Source organism: Ursus arctos, unplaced genomic scaffold (assembly GCF_023065955.2).
Source record: "Ursus arctos isolate Adak ecotype North America unplaced genomic scaffold, UrsArc2.0 scaffold_11, whole genome shotgun sequence".
Classification (NCBI taxonomy): domain Eukaryota; kingdom Metazoa; phylum Chordata; class Mammalia; order Carnivora; family Ursidae; genus Ursus; species Ursus arctos.
Window position 1 is genome coordinate 64,202,499 of NW_026622775.1, and position 19,247 is coordinate 64,221,745.

Consider the following 19,247-nt stretch of genomic DNA (forward strand, 5'->3'; position numbering starts at 1 on the left):
GTTATATGGAAAAGATACACACTCCTGAAAATTTGACAGTAAGTTTCTATTTTATGTTTTGAGTCCTATATTTTTTCTTATTAGTTCACAATGGTATCTTCTAAAGAAAAAGATTATTAATGTAGAAAATAAGCCATGAATAGGAATAGAGGCTCAAATAATACCTATATTCTTCTTGGCCAATTCTGTTAGTCCTATCATTGGTCATTATAATATAAAAGCAGGAAAGTATTAATCTTTCCCATTGTATTAATTTCTGTTCTTATCTTTTATAGCCCCTCCTTCTACGTACTTCATTTTACACTGCTGGCTGTTTTCAAGCTTCCTCTTTATGAGTTATTTATAAGTACATTTTCTAGTTTCTAGTCAGATGAGTTTTTAAAAATTGCTCTTTATGGGGCGCCTGGGTGGCACAGCGGTTAATCGTCTGCCTTCGGCTCAGGGCGTGATCCCGGCATTACGGGATCGAGTCCCACATCAGGCTCTTCCGCTATGAGCCTGCTTCTTCCTCTCCCACTCCCCCTGCTTGTGTTCCCTCTCTCGCTGGCTGTCTTTCTCTGTCGAATAAATAAATAAAATCTTTAAAAAAAAATAAATAAATAAATAAATAAATAAATAAATAAAAATTGCTCTTTATTGTTGGTTTCAAGTTTAATTATTGTGGCCAAAGAATGTGGTCTATGTTATTCTGGTTACCTTAAATTTTGGAGACTTCCTTTTTGATTTAGGACACTGTCAATTTATGTTAGTATTCCTTGCGTACTTTAAAATAGCACATACTCTCTGTTGGGTACAGAATCTTCTATATGTATTAGATCAACTTTATTAGTTCCTGTCATTCAAATTTTCTATAGTCTCAATTGATTTTGTTTACCTGTTTTATTTTTTAAAAAGATTTTATTTATTTGAGAGAGAGAGAGAGAGAGCATGAGCAGCGAGGAGGGGGCAGAGGGAGAGGGAGAAGCAGACTCCCCACTAAGCAGGTAGCCCAACACAGGGCTCAATCCCAGGACCCTGGGATCATGACCTGAGGTGAGGGCAGATGCTTAACCGACTGAGACACCCAGGCACCCCTACCTATCTGCTTTAACAGAGGTATGCCAAAATCTCTCACATAACTGGGGACTCATCAGTTTTCCTTCCAATCCTGTCAGTTTTCACCTTCAAGCCTATATTAGGTACTATGTAAATTCAATAATGCTCTAGAGGCTCATTTTGTTTATTAATACTCTTCATCTTAAACTGTATTTTATCTGACATTACTATTGCCACATCAGCTTTTCACTTCATCATGGCAACATATTTTCCAGGTGTATCTTTTCCTATTTACCAATGAACTTCTTTCAAGTCTGTCCCTTTGGGTTATACTGCCTCTTTTAAGCAGTAGACAGTTTACTACCACTAAAACGTACAGTCCATGAAGAGATTATTTTCCCCACTGTTTTATCCCCAGAGTCCAGACCAGTGCCTGCACATAATAGGTACTCAGTAAATACATACGTTTAAAAATATACTTGATTTTATTAGAAAAAAAATTAGTTAAAATGATCAACACCTCCATCTTTTTGAATAAGAAAATACTCCTAGCACACTATATAGCTACCTATACCTTATTAGTTTCCAGAAATTCAAAACAACCTTTGCGAAAATAATTATATATTATCTTTAACTTTGTCAAAAAGTATACCCTATGCCTACCTTTGGGTTCCCTTTTCTTCTTGCTAAAGGATGCCCTTTAGAAATTCTTACAAATACGGTATGCCAGAGATAAATTATTTTAGTCTTTGCCTGAAAATGTCTTTATTTTGCCCTCAATCTTGAATGGTGGTATAGATAAAGTTATCTCTCAGCATTTTAAAAACATTAGTTCATTGTCTTCTAGTTTCTATTGTTTCTGTTGAGAAGTCTAATTGATAAACTTTTGGAGATTTACTTCCTCTGATAGCTTTAAATTTTTTCTTTACCCTTTTCACTTTATAGTTGCACTGAATGTTTCTCATTGTGATTGATTTTTATTTCTCCTGCTTAGTATGCAGAGTGTACTTTTAATCTAAGGACCCAAGTTATCAATTCTGGAAAATTCTCAGACATTAGGTTTTTGGTTATTGCTTCTTAGTCATTCTTATGGCTTCTTGTTCTACAACTCCCATTAGATGTATACTGAAGTTCCTCAATCCTTATTTTTTATGTCTTTTAACTACATAATTACATAGCTTTTAGTATTGTATGTCTCTCCATATTCTGTATTCTGGGAACTTTTTAGAACAATTTTCTATTTCACTAATTCCCTCTTCAACCATGTCTGTGTTAGGGTTCTTTCTATCTACTGATTTAAGTAACTTCAATTCTAAGATGTCTAATTAGTTCTTATATTTGTTTATTCTTATTTCATTTCTGCTAATTTATCATAATTTCTTATTCTTTTAAAATGGTTTTTATCGGGGCACCTGGGTGCTCAGTTGTTGGGCATCTGCCTTCGGCTCAGGGTGTGATCCCAGCGTTCTGGGATCGAGCCCCTCATCAGGCTCCTCTGCTGGGAGCCTGCTTCTTCCTCTCCCACTCCCCCTGCTTGTGTTCCCTCTCTCACTGGCTGTCTCTCTCTCTGTCAAATAAATAAATAAAATCTTTAAAAAATGGTTTTTATAGTTTATTTTTTGAAGAATCCTAAACATACTTATTTTTAAATAAGTCTTTAAAAAATTAGTTTACCACTTTCATTTCATCTGGGAGCAAATCCATCTTCTGATTATTGATTTTGTTGGATGCTTTCTAGGTTTGTTTGTTTTTTTTCTCTTTTGAATTGTACTTTGGAATTTTAGTTAGCGGATCTTGAGTGAGAATTTTCCCTCTCTCTTCCTCTTCCTCTCTCTCTCTCTCTCTCTCACTTCTTCCCTCCCTCCATTTATCTCACCCGGTCTCATGACTTTTTGTCTTCACCAGTGCCCACAGGGACCTCGTCAAAAACCAGGTTTTATATTGGTGATTGTGAACTCCAGATGTTATTGGTTACTGAAGATTCAGATACTGAGTCATTGCAGTTTGGCTTAAATATTGGTCTTAAGGCTGTGCCGGTGTACTCCCACATCTCTAGACAAGTATTTTTATATTAACTATAGCTTCAGGGGACAGTTGGTATTACCTTTCACATGAACTTGCTTTCAGGAGCAGACGAGCCTCATTTCCAATTCCTACTTTTAACCAGTGAGCCTAGTTCTGGTCCTCTGACTTCCATGTGACACTGATACTTCCTAATACACCCAGAAACTGGATGCCCAATCACCTCTTAGCTACTTCACACCTGGAGTTCAGTAGGCCCATGTTTTTCATCCTAGTCATCAATTTGCTTTTCTATTATACAAATAAATTTATTTTGTCTTTTAGACTGATTACATTTAAAAATTTTTATTATGTTTTATCTATAACTGATTTTATGTTTATGTTTTATCTATAACCGCATGGGTTTACAGTTAGCCTGGTAAGCTCAAAACATGGAACTTAAATTACAACCATAACCTAGAATGAAGATGTAAGTCCTTTAGAATTTACTTAAAAATCAAAAAGCAAATATTTATAGATCATCCACTACTCTAAGAATAATTCTGTTCAAAGCCCCATTAGACTTATAAAACAGATGTAAGGTTTGATTAATGTTCCCACCAAGCTGATAATCTACATGAAAATACAAATTAAAGAAACCACTGAATAGTTAAGAACTATAATTACAAAGAAGATGAAGAGGCACGAAAGGAGATCACAAATAACCTCCTCATTAAAAAATACAATAGCTTCCTGTTGTTCCATTTTTTAAAAAAGATTTTATCTTTAGGTAATCTCTATACCCAACATGGGGCTCAAACTCACAACTCCAAAATCAAGAGTCACATGCTCTACCAGCCAGTTTCACTTTTTTTTTTTTTAAATACGTCTATATAGCATCACTAATTGATGACTATCTCATACTTTACAAACTTTTATCTCCCCTGGCTTCTATAACACTGCATAGTCATGATAATTCTCCTAAAGAGGCATTACCTTCTTACTTTCATTACTTTCTTCTTGACTTCCTACTCCTGCTCTTCTATCATTTGCTCTCCACTACCCTCTATATAAGAGTTCTTTTTTTTTAAAATATTTTATTTGAGAGAGAAAGCGAGAGAGAGAGAGAGGACAAGCAGGGTGGGGGCAGAGGGAAAAACAGACACCCCGCTGAGCAAGAAGCCTGATGCGGGCTCAATCCGGGACTCCAGGATCATGACCTACGCCAAAGACAGATGCTTAACTGACTAAGCCACCCAGGCGCCCCTATACAAGAGTTCTTAAAAGTCATTCCTCGATTCTCTCTTTATACTCTCAACTAATCATTTAAACTTAGAAGTCATCTAGTCGTATTCTTTACCTAACAAATTGATTTGCTTTCAATCTAGTTGTTCTGTGAATATAATTAGTATGGTGGTATTGATAAAATACAAGTTTGCCTCTTCCATGTTCAAATAGCTCTAGCTATTCTGCCCACCTGTCCTAGTTTTGTCCTCTGGTGCTATCAAGAATAAGGCTACCATTCCAGAAGTCCTAGTCAATTCAGTAGGATGCCCTGCCAGAAGTGAAACTTGAAAAAAATGGTGTAAGTATTGGGAACAAAGAGACAAAAAGACTAACCAGAAAATTCAACACAATCAACAGAAAAACAGAAACAATCAAAGGGTTCAGTAAGTTGGGCAAGATTAATATACAAAAATCAAACGTTTTCTTATATATTGTCAATAACCAGAGAAGAAACATAATGAAAACAATTTCATTTATAATACCAACAAACACAAAAAATATCTAGGAATAAAACTAGCAACTAGCAAGAAATACAAAGAGAATGATTAAACGCTATCAAAGAACACAGAACAAAACTGAAATACATAGAGAAAGAGTCCATGTTTCTATATGCAAAGACTCAATGTTTTAAAGATGTCAATTCAATTATCCCCCAAATTAATCCCATAAACTTGGTACAACACAAAAAGAGCATTAGAATTTTTCACAGAATGTTAAAAGTTAGGTATATGATAAAAGTATTTCAAATAAATGGGGAAAAGATCATAGATTGTTTAATAAATGATGTTGGGATGGTGGCAATCCACCTGAAACAAAGTAATTTAGATGCCCCCTCACACAAGAAAGAAAATTCTAGACAGATAATAAATCATAAAAGTATGAAAAGAATGAAGAACACTTTCATAATGGAGGTGCAGAAGGCCTTTTTTAAAAAGTAACATGAAACAAAAAAGACATAAAAGGAAAAGAGTGACAGTTTTGATTACCAAAAACTTAAAACTTCTACAGAACAAGAAACCATAATTCAAATCAATAGACTAATGACTAACTAGGAATATTAACTATATTATAAATCAATAAAGTAAATTAAGGAACAGAAACTGAATTAATAAAAACAGAAGAAACAAAGGGAAGAAAACAGCCAATACACAAACAAGCACACACACAGCTACAAAGAGAACAAAACTAAAATAGCTTTAAGAGATTACTTTGCTCAATTCCATTCAAATAAACTTGAAAACTGATAGAAACAAATGAGAGTAAAATTTAAAAACTGATTATATAAATAAAACAACGTCTCATTTATGAATTTTTATTCAAACAGAATTCAACAGCAAATTCAAAGAATATGCCATGACCAAATACAAAGATGGTTCAATATTAGGAAACCAATTTATAAATTCAACATATTGTTGGATCAAAGGGAAAATATATATAATCATTTTCATTTATGCCAAAAGGCATCTGATAAATTAAACATCCATTTTTGGTTTTTAAAAGTGGGCGCCTGGGTGGCTCAGTTGGTTAAGTGTCTGCCTTCGGCTCAGGTCATGATCTGGCTCCTGGGATCGAGCCCCAAATCGGGCTCCCTGCTCAGTGGGGAGTCTGCTTCTCCCTCTCCCTCTGCTCCTCCCCTCTGGTCACGCATGCTCTCTCTCGCGCGCGCGTGCACGTGTACTCTCTCCAATAAATAAAATATTTTTTTAAAAAGTTGTAATAACATACGAATAGATGATGAATAAGTTCTTAAAGTGACAATTCTATCTCAATCCAAAAGTATCCTGCTCAACAGGAACACTGGGAGCCACTCAATATTCTCATTAAAGTCAGGAATACAAGAAGAGTATGTACTACCACCACTCTTAGTTAACCTTGTTTTAATAGTTCTAACAGACTACAATTAGAAAAAAGAAACAAATTATGAGTATAGAAACTATAAAGAAGGGATGAAATTATTATAAGTAGTATAATTTTATACTTGGAAAAACTAAGAGAATAAGGTAAAACTATTACAAATCATAAGCAAGGTGGTGAGGTACAAAGTAAAATACAGAAATCACTTTCATATATATAAATAACAATCAGTTTGTAGGAAAAAAAGGTCTTCGTTTGCCATTGTTACGAGCTTGACTGTGTCACCCTAAAATTCATATGTTGAAGCCCAACTCTCAGTACCTCAGGAGATGACTTATTTGGTAATTAAGGTTAAATGAGGTCATATGGGTGGGTCCTAAACCAATCTGACTGGTGTCCTTACAAGAAGAAGAAATTTAGACACCTAGACACCAAGGATTCACCATGTGAAAAAAGACCATATGAAGAAAAGATCACTAGAAAAGACCATGTAAGGAAACAGTAAGAGGCTGAGCATCCACAAAACAAGGAGAGAGGGATCAGAGGAAACCAACCCTGCTGACACCTTGATCTTGGACTTCCAGCCTTCACAACTTTGAGAATATAAGTTTCTGTTGTTTAAACCACCTAGTCTGTGGTATTTTGTTATGGCAGCCTTAGGAAACTAATACAACTGCAGTAACAAAAAAGATAAACACCTAGGAAGGATTACATTTAATAAGATAAATGAGTGATGTACTGGAAGAAGCTTTAAAATATACTCCCCTTAAAATATGCTCTTCACTAGAAAGAATCACTATTATAAAAATGCAAATTCTTCTTGATTTAGCCATTAAATTTAACACAATTCCAATAAAAACACCAACAGAGTTATCTGGGAATCAAACAGAATGATTCTAAAGTTCATACAGAAGAACAAACAAGTAAGTCTACACAGGAAAATGCTGAAAGAGAACAGAAATATATAAAATTGAGCTATAATAAAATTGTGTAAAATTGAGGGCATAGTTTCAGTGTTTATTATATGTGTTTATTTCAAATCATTCAGAAAAAAGGAATTATTCAAAAAGTAGATTCTAGATGGGTATCTAGAAAAAAATAGCCCTGAAGCCATACCATATGTCATACCAAGATAAATTCCTAGTAGATTGAAAATTCAAATGTAAAAAAAAAAAAAAAAAAAAAAAAATTAAACGGCAACAAAAAAGAAAGCACAAAGTTCGAGATGAAAACTTTTAAATTCTCAGGGTAGAGAATGACTTTCTACTTAGGACACAAAATCTAGAAGTCGTAAAAGTAAAGATAGATAAAACCCCAAACCTGACTACATAAAACCCCAACACTTCTGCGTGGCTAAAACTTCCTTAAAAGTCAAAAGACAATTAAAAAGCTGCTGTAAAATTATTACAAATTTATGGCAGATAAAGGGGCTAATTTTGCTAATAAAGAAGTTCTATAAATAAATGTCCACTACTTAAAGAAAACTGGCAAAAGGTATGGATAGTTTACAGGAAATTAAATACAAATGTAAGAGCTCAGGCTCACTTACAGTTAAAAAAAATTAAAATTACTTGATGGTTTTACTCCAAGTCTGATAGTATGCTGTATTTGCAAATGTTTGGAGAAATAGACACTCATATACTGGAGATGGGAATATAAATTCATACCACCTCTATAAAACACAACTTGGCAATATTTATCAAAATTATACCCTTTATGTCATGTCAATTATGTCTAAAAAAAATACCTAATATATATACACCTATATATCTAAAAAAATTGATCAAGCAATTCTTTTAAAAATTTATGCTACAGATCTATTCACATATGTGAAATTATATACAAAAACTGTTCGCAATAGAATATTAGAGACGATGTGCATGGTATATTATGAGGTCAGAAAAAATACTGAGGGTATTTCACTTTAGGTATTAGTCTCCATGATACATTGTTAAATGACAAAAGCAAGATAGAGAAGTGTGTATAGTAGCTACTGTTCAAGTAAAAAAAAAAAAAAAAGGAATATACTTGCTTGTACATGAACACCTCTGAAAGTATATACAAATTCCTTGTAACGTTCAAGTCACCTTGGGAAGGGCACTAGGAAGCTGGGAGCCACAGGCATAAATGGGAGACCTTTTCCCATACACTTTTCCAACTTCTAGATTTTGAACCATGTGAATACTGTATCTATTTAACACTTTTAAGAATAAAAAATAAAGAACTTCATTTTTCTAAGTCTGAGCATTCCAAATATAAAAATAAGAGTTGGGTGGGATATAAGGAAATATCCCCATTGGGGGGCAGTATATAAATTGGTATAATATTTCTGATAGACAATCTCATAATACTTACTAAAAACTGAGATGTGTACAACATTTGAGCCACAAATTCCGTTTTAAGAAATATATTCTAAAGCAATAGGTCAATAATAGGAAGTTGCTCAAATAAATTAAGGTACACCCAAATAATGAAATAAGTAGCCATTCAATAATGGTAACAGAGTGAAAAAAGGAAGATACAGTGATGTGCTTGTAACTGTTTAACTGGCTTTCTGTTTTGTAGCGTCGACAAATTTTGTGGTGTAAATACACCAACCATGCACTTTTAAGTTACCAGTGTGATATCACTTACTGTGGAGTCGCGAAGAGGTACATAAAACTGTCTCTTGTGAGTCTGTGTGAGCCAGCTCTAGTACACTACTGAGTATAGACAAATATGTCAAATATGATCACATTTATATTTTAAAATTATATAGAATACCTATATTTATCTATATTATCTATAATACCTATTATATTTATACAATATCAAATATGACCTTGTGATGTGTTCTAGTTATCTATTCTTATGTAAGAAACCACACCAAAACTTAATAGCTTAAAACAGGAACTTATTATCTCTGATGTTCTATGAGTTGACTGGGCTCAGTTGGTAGACTCTCACCTGGGTTCTTACATAGTTGCAGTTGGATGACAGATGGGGCTGGAATCATCTGAATGTAATATTGAGATGGACATATATATAAGATGCTCCTTCACTCAGATACCTGGAATCTCAGCTAGGATTGCTGGAAGGGGGGGAGCTGGCTGGGATCTCTCTCCCACTCTCCTTCCTTTCCTCCGTTCACATAGCCTTTCCATATAGCTTATAACTAGTTTGGAATTCTGTACATTTTGTGGTTTCAGAGTAGGCTGACTTCTTATTAGAGGCTGGTTGCTCCCACAGCAAACATTCCAAGAAAACTTGAAAAAAATGGCAAGGCTTCTTATAAATTAGCCCTAGGGTCATGCAAAATCACTTCTGCTGCATTCTACTAATCAAAAGCAAGTCACAAAGCCAGCCCAATTCAAGAAAAAGAACCACACAAGAGCAAAAGGTGTGGTTCATTGGCTGGAGGCAACAGAGTGTATATCTCTAGAGTAACTATCAAAATATTAGAAAAATATACAGAAAAATGTAAATACTGGTTATATTGATAGGGAGGTATGCTTTTCCTCTGAGCATGTTTTACAATAATTTTTTCCTGATATTCTGGAATTTTCTTAACTGGAGAAAACCATATGTACATAATCAACATTTACGAAACACATTAACAAGGAAAACTTTCATTATAGTAATGGAATGCCAAAAGCTCATGTGATACAATGTAAATCTGGATTATGGTAGATACTAGTAAATGTTCTACAAACGAACATTTGTAGATGTTGATGAATGAATTTCTTGCTCTAAGAAAATAAAAAATTATAATCATATTAAATAAAGTGTATAGTGAATATCATAAATATCTAAAGTAAGCTATATCAACAGACCAATGATCAACTAGATGGAAAACATGATGATGAACTATAAATGAACCAATACCCAGGACTTATATTCTGCATTTACACACACACACACACACACACACACACACACACACACCTCTTCTTGTGACTTCCTTGTATTCTCCACCATGGCACATTATTTCTTAAACACAGATTTTTACATAGTAATAAGAACAAATGAATACAGGTAGTATATAAAATGAGTTGAAACATACACGTAGAACTGTATTTGACACCTAATAAATGCTCAAACATGTGGTACATGGGGCACTATTGTCCCAGAAGATACTAAAAGGTCCATAATAAGATATTCTGTGGTAAAATAAAATTTGGATATTATAATCCTTCCTTGGATATTCACATGCACATTCAGATATTGAAGGCTCTGAGAAGTCCTGAAGTAAGCAATTGTTTATCTTTGTTTATCCCAGTGTTTCTAATGCTATTATATATACTTAAATTTCAACATCTGAAAACTGAGGGGTTAGAATAGGTAAATTCTAAGATTTATCCTAATAACCTATAACCTTATTAATCTTGAAAATTTTTCTAGGTGAATTAGAGATAGTCTCTAATTTTTATAATGCCTAATTTGGCTCCAAAAGTTATTTTCCATTATTTACTAGTTAACACACATATTTTAACTGTAATTATATACACTTATGACTCACAAAAAAGAGAAAGGAAGTTCCTATAAAAGTGGAGGGAGATATGGGGAAGAATGAGACCACTGAAAAGCATGCTTCAAATCATGTTGGCTTATATTTGGTGAATGGTGAGAAAACAATGACTGACTTAAGAAAAACAATTATTTGGAAATGTGAGGAAGAAGTCCAAGAATCTAAAAATTAAAACTAGTCAAACCATAATTAAAGAAGTCTGGAGGGAGATCTAATCAGAGTTGAGCAGAGAATCAGAGGTATTACGTAATGTGAAAAGAGCACTGGCCTGAGCAATGTGACCTTGGTCAAATCACTTAAAAAATAGCAGACTTGAACTCAATGACTTTGAGGTTGCCTTCAATTCCAGATGACTGGTCACCTGCAGTCTAAAATACTCTTCTTCAGAGATCTTATACAGTCTAATCCCCCTTTTTTAACATATGTGGAACCAAAGTCTAGGGAGGTGAACTGATTTGCTCAAGGTCATATATCTAATTAATTCAGTCACTTAAATACTGAGCGCCTCCTGTATCCTGGTACAAGAGATAAAACAGTAAATGAGTCAGAAAATGCTCTGCCCCACTAGCTTACATTCTAGAGAGAGGTGGTGGCAGGGTGAGGGTGGAGTGCTGTCAATTAACAAGGAAATAAAAAAATCTTACAATATCAAGTAGTCATTAACTCAGAACTAAAGCAGAGTAGGGAATAGCGTTTGGGAGGTGGTGCAGTGTGTGGACCACATATTTTAGATCAAAATTGTGAGAAAAGGCATCTCCAAGAACACATTTAAACAGGGATTTGGAGTTTACTCCGCAGTAAGAGTACTTCAAGCAGAAGGAACAGCAATGACAATAATCCTAGGAGAACAAATCTGTTGTCTCTCAAGAACAGTAACAAGGAGACCAGTGTTGCTAGAGCTGAGCAAGCAAGGAGAATGGTAGGCAGTAAGTCAAAGAAGTAGGCAGGAACCATATTATATATGGCCCTGCAGGCAATGGTAAAAATGATAAATTTTATTTTAAGAGTAATAGGCAATCATCGGTGGGTTTTGTCTGAAGGCACAATATGATCTCATTTATGTTTTAAAAAGTTCACCCTGGCTACCGTGTTGGAAACAAATTATAAAGGAACAAGAATAGAAGATGAATTGGAAGGCCACTGTGGAAATATCAAATAGCTTGGACTAAGAAGGTGGTGAGCAGTTGATGGATTGGGTGTGATGAGGTATATGAGAAAAAGAGGGTTCAAAAATAGCTCCTAATTTGGGTAACAGCAACTTGTGGATGATGACACCATTTACTAAATGGAGAAGAACTGGGGATGGGATGTAGGAAGAAGCAAGTTTAAGAAGAAAAACTAAGTTCTATTTTAGACATGTGAAGTTGGAAATGCCTTGGAGACTTCTAAATGGAAATGTCATATATACATATGTGTGTCTATGTCTGGAGCTCAGAAATGAAGTTGGGCTATACAGTCTAAAACACGGGACTGGGCAAGACTACCTAGAAGAGCGGAGGGGGATAAAAAGAGATCCTAAGTGAGAAACCATATCTCCTAACTTCTTTAGTGTTTTAAACTGCATTGTACTGTCTTTCATAAATTAGAAAAACTGTCCACATAACAGAAATGCTTTAATTAAAGGGAAAGAGTGCTAAAAACAAAAATCAGTAACAACAACAACAACAAATCAGTAAAAACAGCAACAACCCAAAATCTTCAATTAGGCATGACAATACAGAGGAGAACTGGAGGACAGAGGGATGTAACACAGAATATTTTGTATTATGAGGTTCTGGTTAAAACCAAAATTCCATGGAAGACAAATCAGCAAAAAAAACTGTTAAATAAAAAAATAAACTGTTGATCAGGCTCATGCATATCTATCATGTTGATAAGTGACAAGAGTTTTAGAATGAAAGTCTGATTCCAAATTTTGCACACTTATTACACTACACTGCTTTATCCGCCTTTTATTCTGCTTTGAAAAATCACCTACTTGCTCCATCAGATATAAAGACATGGTAATGCTATAGTAATTAAGACAATGATAGAAAATTAAGATAAGGATAGAAAACCATGAAATAGTGAAATAAGTTTCACGTATGGAAAATTGATATACACCAGAGACAGCATTACAGATCAGCAGATAAAACATACACTAGTCAATAAATAGCACTAATTGGATATCTACACACTTAAAAATGGTATTTCCCCAGCACATCAGATATAAAAATAAATTCTATAGTTTAAAAATCCAAATGAAAGCAGAACTTTAAAACTGCTGGACAAAAACACAGATGGATTTCTAAAAATACATTAAAAAAGAAAAAATGGATAACATATACATTAAATTTTTAAACTTCAGCTCAACAAAAGACACCATTAAAAAAGTAAAAAGCCAAGTTAGATATCTGTAATGCATAAACTGACAAAGAAGTGTAATCCAGAATATATGTGTGCATATTTGTGTCTATAAAAAATGTAATTCACAGAATAGGAAATCTAAATAGCTAATAAACATAAGAAAGAAGTTCAATCTCACTAGCAAAACAAAAGAGGGAATTTGGGAAATTCCCACATTAGGGAAATACAAATTAAAATAGCAATGATGATTGCCAATAAGACTGTCAAAAAATAAAAAGTGTGAGGGGCGCCTGGGTGGCACAGCGGTTAAGCATCTGCCTTCGGCTCAGGGCGTGATCCCGGTGTTGTGGGATCGATCCCCACCCACATCAGGCTCCTCCGCTATGAGCCTGCTTCTTCCTCTCCCACTCCCCCTGCTTGTGTTCCCTCTCTCGCTGGCTGTCTCTATCTCTGTCAAATAAATAAATAAAATCTTTAAAAAAAGTAAAATAAAATAAAAAGTGTGATGATACCACGCAATAGTAAGGATGTAGAACAGTGAGAACTCTCTGTACTTTCATATGGGGTTCTAAATCGGTACAACCATTTTGGAAAGCAATTTGGCAACATCCTGGTAAAGCTGAAGAATCACGTATCTTATGACCCAACAATTCCATTTTTAGGTATATATTCTAGAGAAACTCAAATGGATGAACAAGAATATTCATAGCAGCATTATTTATAATAAAGGAAAACCAAGATACAATCTAAATATCCAATGAGTAAAATAAATTAATGTGATGTATTCATACAATAGAATATTGAACAGCAGAGAAAGCAAATAAACACACATACATATTACCGTGTCTCACAAACATGTACGACAAAAGCTGCAAAAAATGCCTAGTTTTGACACTATAAAGTTTTAAAATTAACTAATACAATATATAATTTAGGAAAAAATACATGTGTGTAAATATGTAAGTAAATACACAAAAACACCAAGTTTAAATAATGATAGTTTAGAAGAGAGGTTCGATCTAAGGTTTTGTTAGTGTTTTAATTATTAAATGGTTGGCAAACCTAGTGATATTTGATGTATTATTCTTTATACATATCTGTATGTCAGACACATTTATAATACCTTTAGAAAAAAAAAGGACAAAAAAGGAATTCAAGGATCCTATAATTACAATACTTTGTTCCTCTCAGGGAGGTAACAGTTTTAAAATTAAAGTACACTATGTAGGATAAATAGAGAGCTAGTTAGTAATTCACTTTTTTCACTAGATCTGTATCTATGTATCTTCCTTTCACTTTCCAAGTTTATCTTCTCCCATTCTGGGCCTATCAAATTTATTTGTAACCCTGTGAAAAGTAAGTACAGTAAGCTGATTAGGAAGGAATTAACTGGTAAGTGCTCAGAAAAGTAACCACAGAATATTACTATCTCAAAAATCATGACATCTGGATATACTGCAACTCTTATTTAACTTCATAGAAACTCACAAATGAGGTAAAAAAAAAAAAGGCTTAAAGCCAAAATTTATTCAAGAACTTAAAATGAAAACAAAAATAATAGTTTCTCATTGTATTCTACTATTTCTTTCTTTTGATGGTATTATGAAATAGAAAATTTCACTTCTTCAGAAGTTACATTTGATTAGCAAAGGACACCACCTTGAATTTTCATGCAAATTATACCTGAGGGAAAAAAATAATCACCACTCTGATGTCACTTTAGTCTTATAAATTAGAAATAACTAGAAAGTGGAAAAGTACACTTCGTACATACATATGTTTTACAATATGTATGCAATAATAACTGGGAAACCAATAGTTAAAAATTTTGTAGAATTTATATTTAATCTTGACGCACATAAAGAATTCTAATCTTCATTCACCATATAATGATGCTCATTCGTCTTGTAAAAAACATAATCCTTCTTTTTTAGATTAAAAAAATAAACTAGTTTTCCCCCCAAAAAATAAAGGGTAAATCATTCTGAAAAGTTCCAAATATGAACTGAAGAAAATAAATTAGTTTGTTATTATGTATAAAATAATGAAACAGAAAACATGGTTTAGACTTTGCCAAGCATTATCACAGCAGATCAACTTCCTCAGCCTTACAAAAACTATTTAGGGGACAGACCACATTCTGAAATGAGTTCTTTGAAACTCCTCAAAATTGTTCTGCAATCTCATGATTTACAGATTAAGAAAATAAGACATTAATGAAAGAAATGCAAGACACAAATAAATGGAAAGGTATTCTGTGCCCACGTACTGGAAAATTTAATATTATTAAAATGTTCATAATGCCCAAAGTAATCTATAAACACACAATCCCTATCAAAATTCCAACGGCATTTTTCACAGAAATAGAATAAATAATCCTAAAATTTGTTTGGAACCACAAAAGACTCTGAATAGCCAAAGCAATCCTGAGAAAGGAGAATAAAGCTGGAGGCATCATGCTCCCTGATTTCAAACTATATTACAAAGCTACCACAATCAAAACAGTATGGTATTGACATAAAAACAGACACACAGATCAACAGAACAAAGAGCCCAGAAATAAACCCATGCATACATGGTCAATTAACTTACAACAAAAAAGTTAAGAATATACAGTGGGGAAATGATAGTCTCTTCAATAAATAGTGCCAGGAAAACTAGACAGTCACATTCAAAAGAAAGAAATTAGACCACTATCTTAAACCATACACAAAAACTAACTCAAAATGAATTAAAGACTTGAATGTAAGATCTGACACCATGTAACTCCTAGGAGAAAACATAGGCAGTAAGCTCCTTAACATTGGTCTTGGTGATGAATTTGGGGATCGGACGTCAAAAGCAAAAGTTAACAAAAGCAAAACTAAACAAGTTGCAAACTAAAAAGCTTCTGTACAGCAAAGGAAACCATCAACAAAAAGAAAAGGCAACCTACTGAATAGGAGAAAATATTTGCAAGTCATAGAGCTGATAAGGGATTAATATTCAAAATACATAAATAACTCAGATGACTTACGAGCAAAACAATCAATCTAATTTAAAAATAGGCAGAAGATCTGAATAGTTTTCTAAAGACTTACAGATGGCCAACAGGTACATGAAAAGATGCTCAACATCAACTGATATCAGGGAAATGAAAATAAAGACCACAATACCAACTCACACCTGTTGGACTATTATCAAAAAGATGATAATGTGTCAGCAAGGATGGGAGAAAAGGAAACCCTTGTTCACTGCTGGTGGGAATGTAAAGTGGTACAGACACAATGGAAAACAGTATGGAAGTTCCTCAAAAACTTAAAAATAGAACTTCCATATTATCCAGCAATTCCACTTCTGAGTATTTCTCAAAAGAATGTGAAAACACTAACTTGAAAAGATATATGCATCCCCGTGTTCACTGAAGCATTATTCACAATATCAAGACATAGAAACAACCTGTGTCCACTGATGGATGAATGGATAAAGAAAATGTGGTGTGTGTACACAAGTACACACACACTCACACACATTAGCCTTAAAAAAGGATAAAATCTTGCCATTTGTGACAGTATAGATGAACCTTGAGAGCATCATGCTAGATAAAAAATAATCAAACACAGGAAGACACATAACATATGATCTCACTTATATGTGGAATCCAACGACAACAAAAAACCAAGCTCACAGATAACAAAGAACAGATTGGTAGTTAAGACATGAGTGAAGCAGGTCAAAGGTACAAATTTCCAGTTACAAAATAGAAAAGTCATGGGGATGTAACATACAACAAAGGTGACTACAGTTAATAACATGGTATCGCATATCTGGAATCTGAGAGTAAATCTTAACAATTCTCATCACAAGAAAAATTTTTTATAATTATGTATGGTGATGAATGTTAGACTTATTGTGGTGATCCTTTCACAATATATACAAACATTGAATCATTATGCTGTACACCTGAAACTAGTATGTCAATTATACCTCAATTTAAAAAAACTGATTTCATTTTTTTTTTTTTTAAGATTTTGGATTTTTTTTTTTTTGAAGTAATCTCTACACCCAATGTGGGGCTCGAACCCACAACCCCAGGATCAAGAGTTGTGCACTCCACTGACTGAGCCAGCCAGGTGCCCCAGTCTCACATTTTTATAATACTTAATACAACTTTTCATTTTGGAAAAAATAGGCACAACCAAACTTTTTAATTTCATGAATATATTCTGAAACTCCAGAATAACTTTCCAGAAAGCATGAGTTTCTATTAATCATACTCACTTTAAAAAATATTTTTCCTTCTCTATTAGTTTTAGGCCAAGGCTAGGAAAGCTCTTTGAAGTTTTCATTAAGACTATGACATGCATGATATATGGTTTTATGGTTCTAATTTAAGTTTACAGGTATAAAGCAAAAAAGTTATGACATTTAGCAGCAAAATACATGGTTAGTTTGCTTTCTGGGTCTTAAGGTCATAAAATGGTTAAGGAAAGAAGGGAATTAAATTTAGTGACTTCTTACTGTGTGCTGAGCTTTTAAGTATCTTAGGACTTTTATTTCTCAAAACAGTCTCATGGAAAAAGAAATTCTGGAACTATATACAAGTAACTATAAAGAAGGGATGAAAATTGAGAATATGAGGAACATAAGCAGAAATAATGTTTTTCACTATATATTTTTAACATTATTAATCATGCTAAGACATCATCTATTCAAAAAATTAAATTAAAAAACAATCAGGGAAAAAAAACCCCTAAAGAACAAGAGGCCTAGGATGGGGAGAAAGCAAAAAAAAGAGTGGAGGGAGGGAGGGCATTTTATCAGGGATTCCAGATCACCATTGACTGATTTACTTCTTTAGAGACAGCACGCAGGGTGGGGTGGGGAGAAGTACAGGGAGAAACAGAGAATCTTAAGCAGGCTCCATAACCAGCACAGAGGGCACAACCCTGAGATCATGACCTAAGCCAAAATCAAGAATAGGCCGCTTAACCAAATGAGCCACACAGGTACCCCCATTAATTGATTTCTGATGCAATTCATTGATTGAAGCATTAATCCAATTCAGGTCTATATATACATTTGTCCTTTTTTTCTACTGGACTTTAGGTATATATTTTAAACCCCCAAATTACGCATTGTTACTAATATTTTATAGAAACAGTATTTGTTTAGCTTTATATGCAATTCTATTTCATCATTTTTCTTTCATCTCCTACTATCCTTCAGAGATCGTTTTCAAGAAGAATCTTGAAATAAAACCTTTAGAAATGCCTTTAGTACAAATCTCTTGGTGATAGACTCTCAATTTTTGTTTATATGGAAATGGCTTCATTTCATCACTGTTCTTGAGAACACATTGAATTCTCCAGAAGATGCAGAGATGAATTTTCGTGCACAAGATGTTTATGAGGAAGAGACCTGTGAAGGAAAGGGGTAGAAGCAGGACTGGGCAAAGGAAGAAGTGATCTGCCTGCCGTGAATTCTCAGACAAGCCTCTACAAACTGGTAGGGAGCCCTGGAGCAAATAATAACCTTCAAAAGCTCCCATGTTGGGCCAACAGCCAGGCCATCTTAGCCCATCCAACAATCGCTAGTTGCAGGCCATCTCAGGAAGGGCATGAAGTCAGATAAGGCAGCTTCCTGCAGCTGAAGACCATACGTCCTGCAATTGAGCAGCAAGTTTTCTTTGAAGGGGATCTGGCAGTGCATCTCCATGTTTACCACACGTTTCACAAGGTGCAAGATGCTGGTTGAAATTTTTTTCTCTCCATATTTTAAAGATAATATTATACTGTCTTTTAGCTTTCATTGTTGTTGAGGACTCTATTGTTCTGTTGGTCTTTTTTGTTATTGTTGTTTTTGATCATCTGTCCTTTCTCTGTGATTATTTTCAAGGTTTCTGTTTTCCCCCCAAAATTTCACAGAAGTGTTTTTTTCTTTTTATTTATCTTGCTAGGGCTATATAGTACTTCCTTGATCTGTGGATTCACATGATAGCAGTTTTGGAAAATCTGTAGCCATTATCTCCTTAAATATTGTCTCTTCTGCATTATCACCGTTTTCTCCTCTAGGAACTTACTCCTGGGACTCCAATTAACCTCTTTTTAGGACTTTTCATTCTGTCCTCTATTTCTCTTAATATCACTTTCATTTTTTCCTTGTCTCTCTTGCTGCATGCTGGATAACTTTATTTTCACCTACACTAGTTCACTAAATTTCTCTTCAAAGAGCAGTT

The 19,247-nt window shown here is 34.1% G+C and overlaps 1 protein-coding gene across 2 annotated transcripts in view; it reads right to left on the reverse strand.

Annotated features, from left to right (window-relative positions):
• The window catches only part of FZD3 (frizzled class receptor 3), an 85,472-nt gene that overhangs the window by 15,820 nt on the left and 50,405 nt on the right, over positions 1–19,247 (reverse strand). The gene's annotated exons all lie outside the window — the stretch shown is intronic.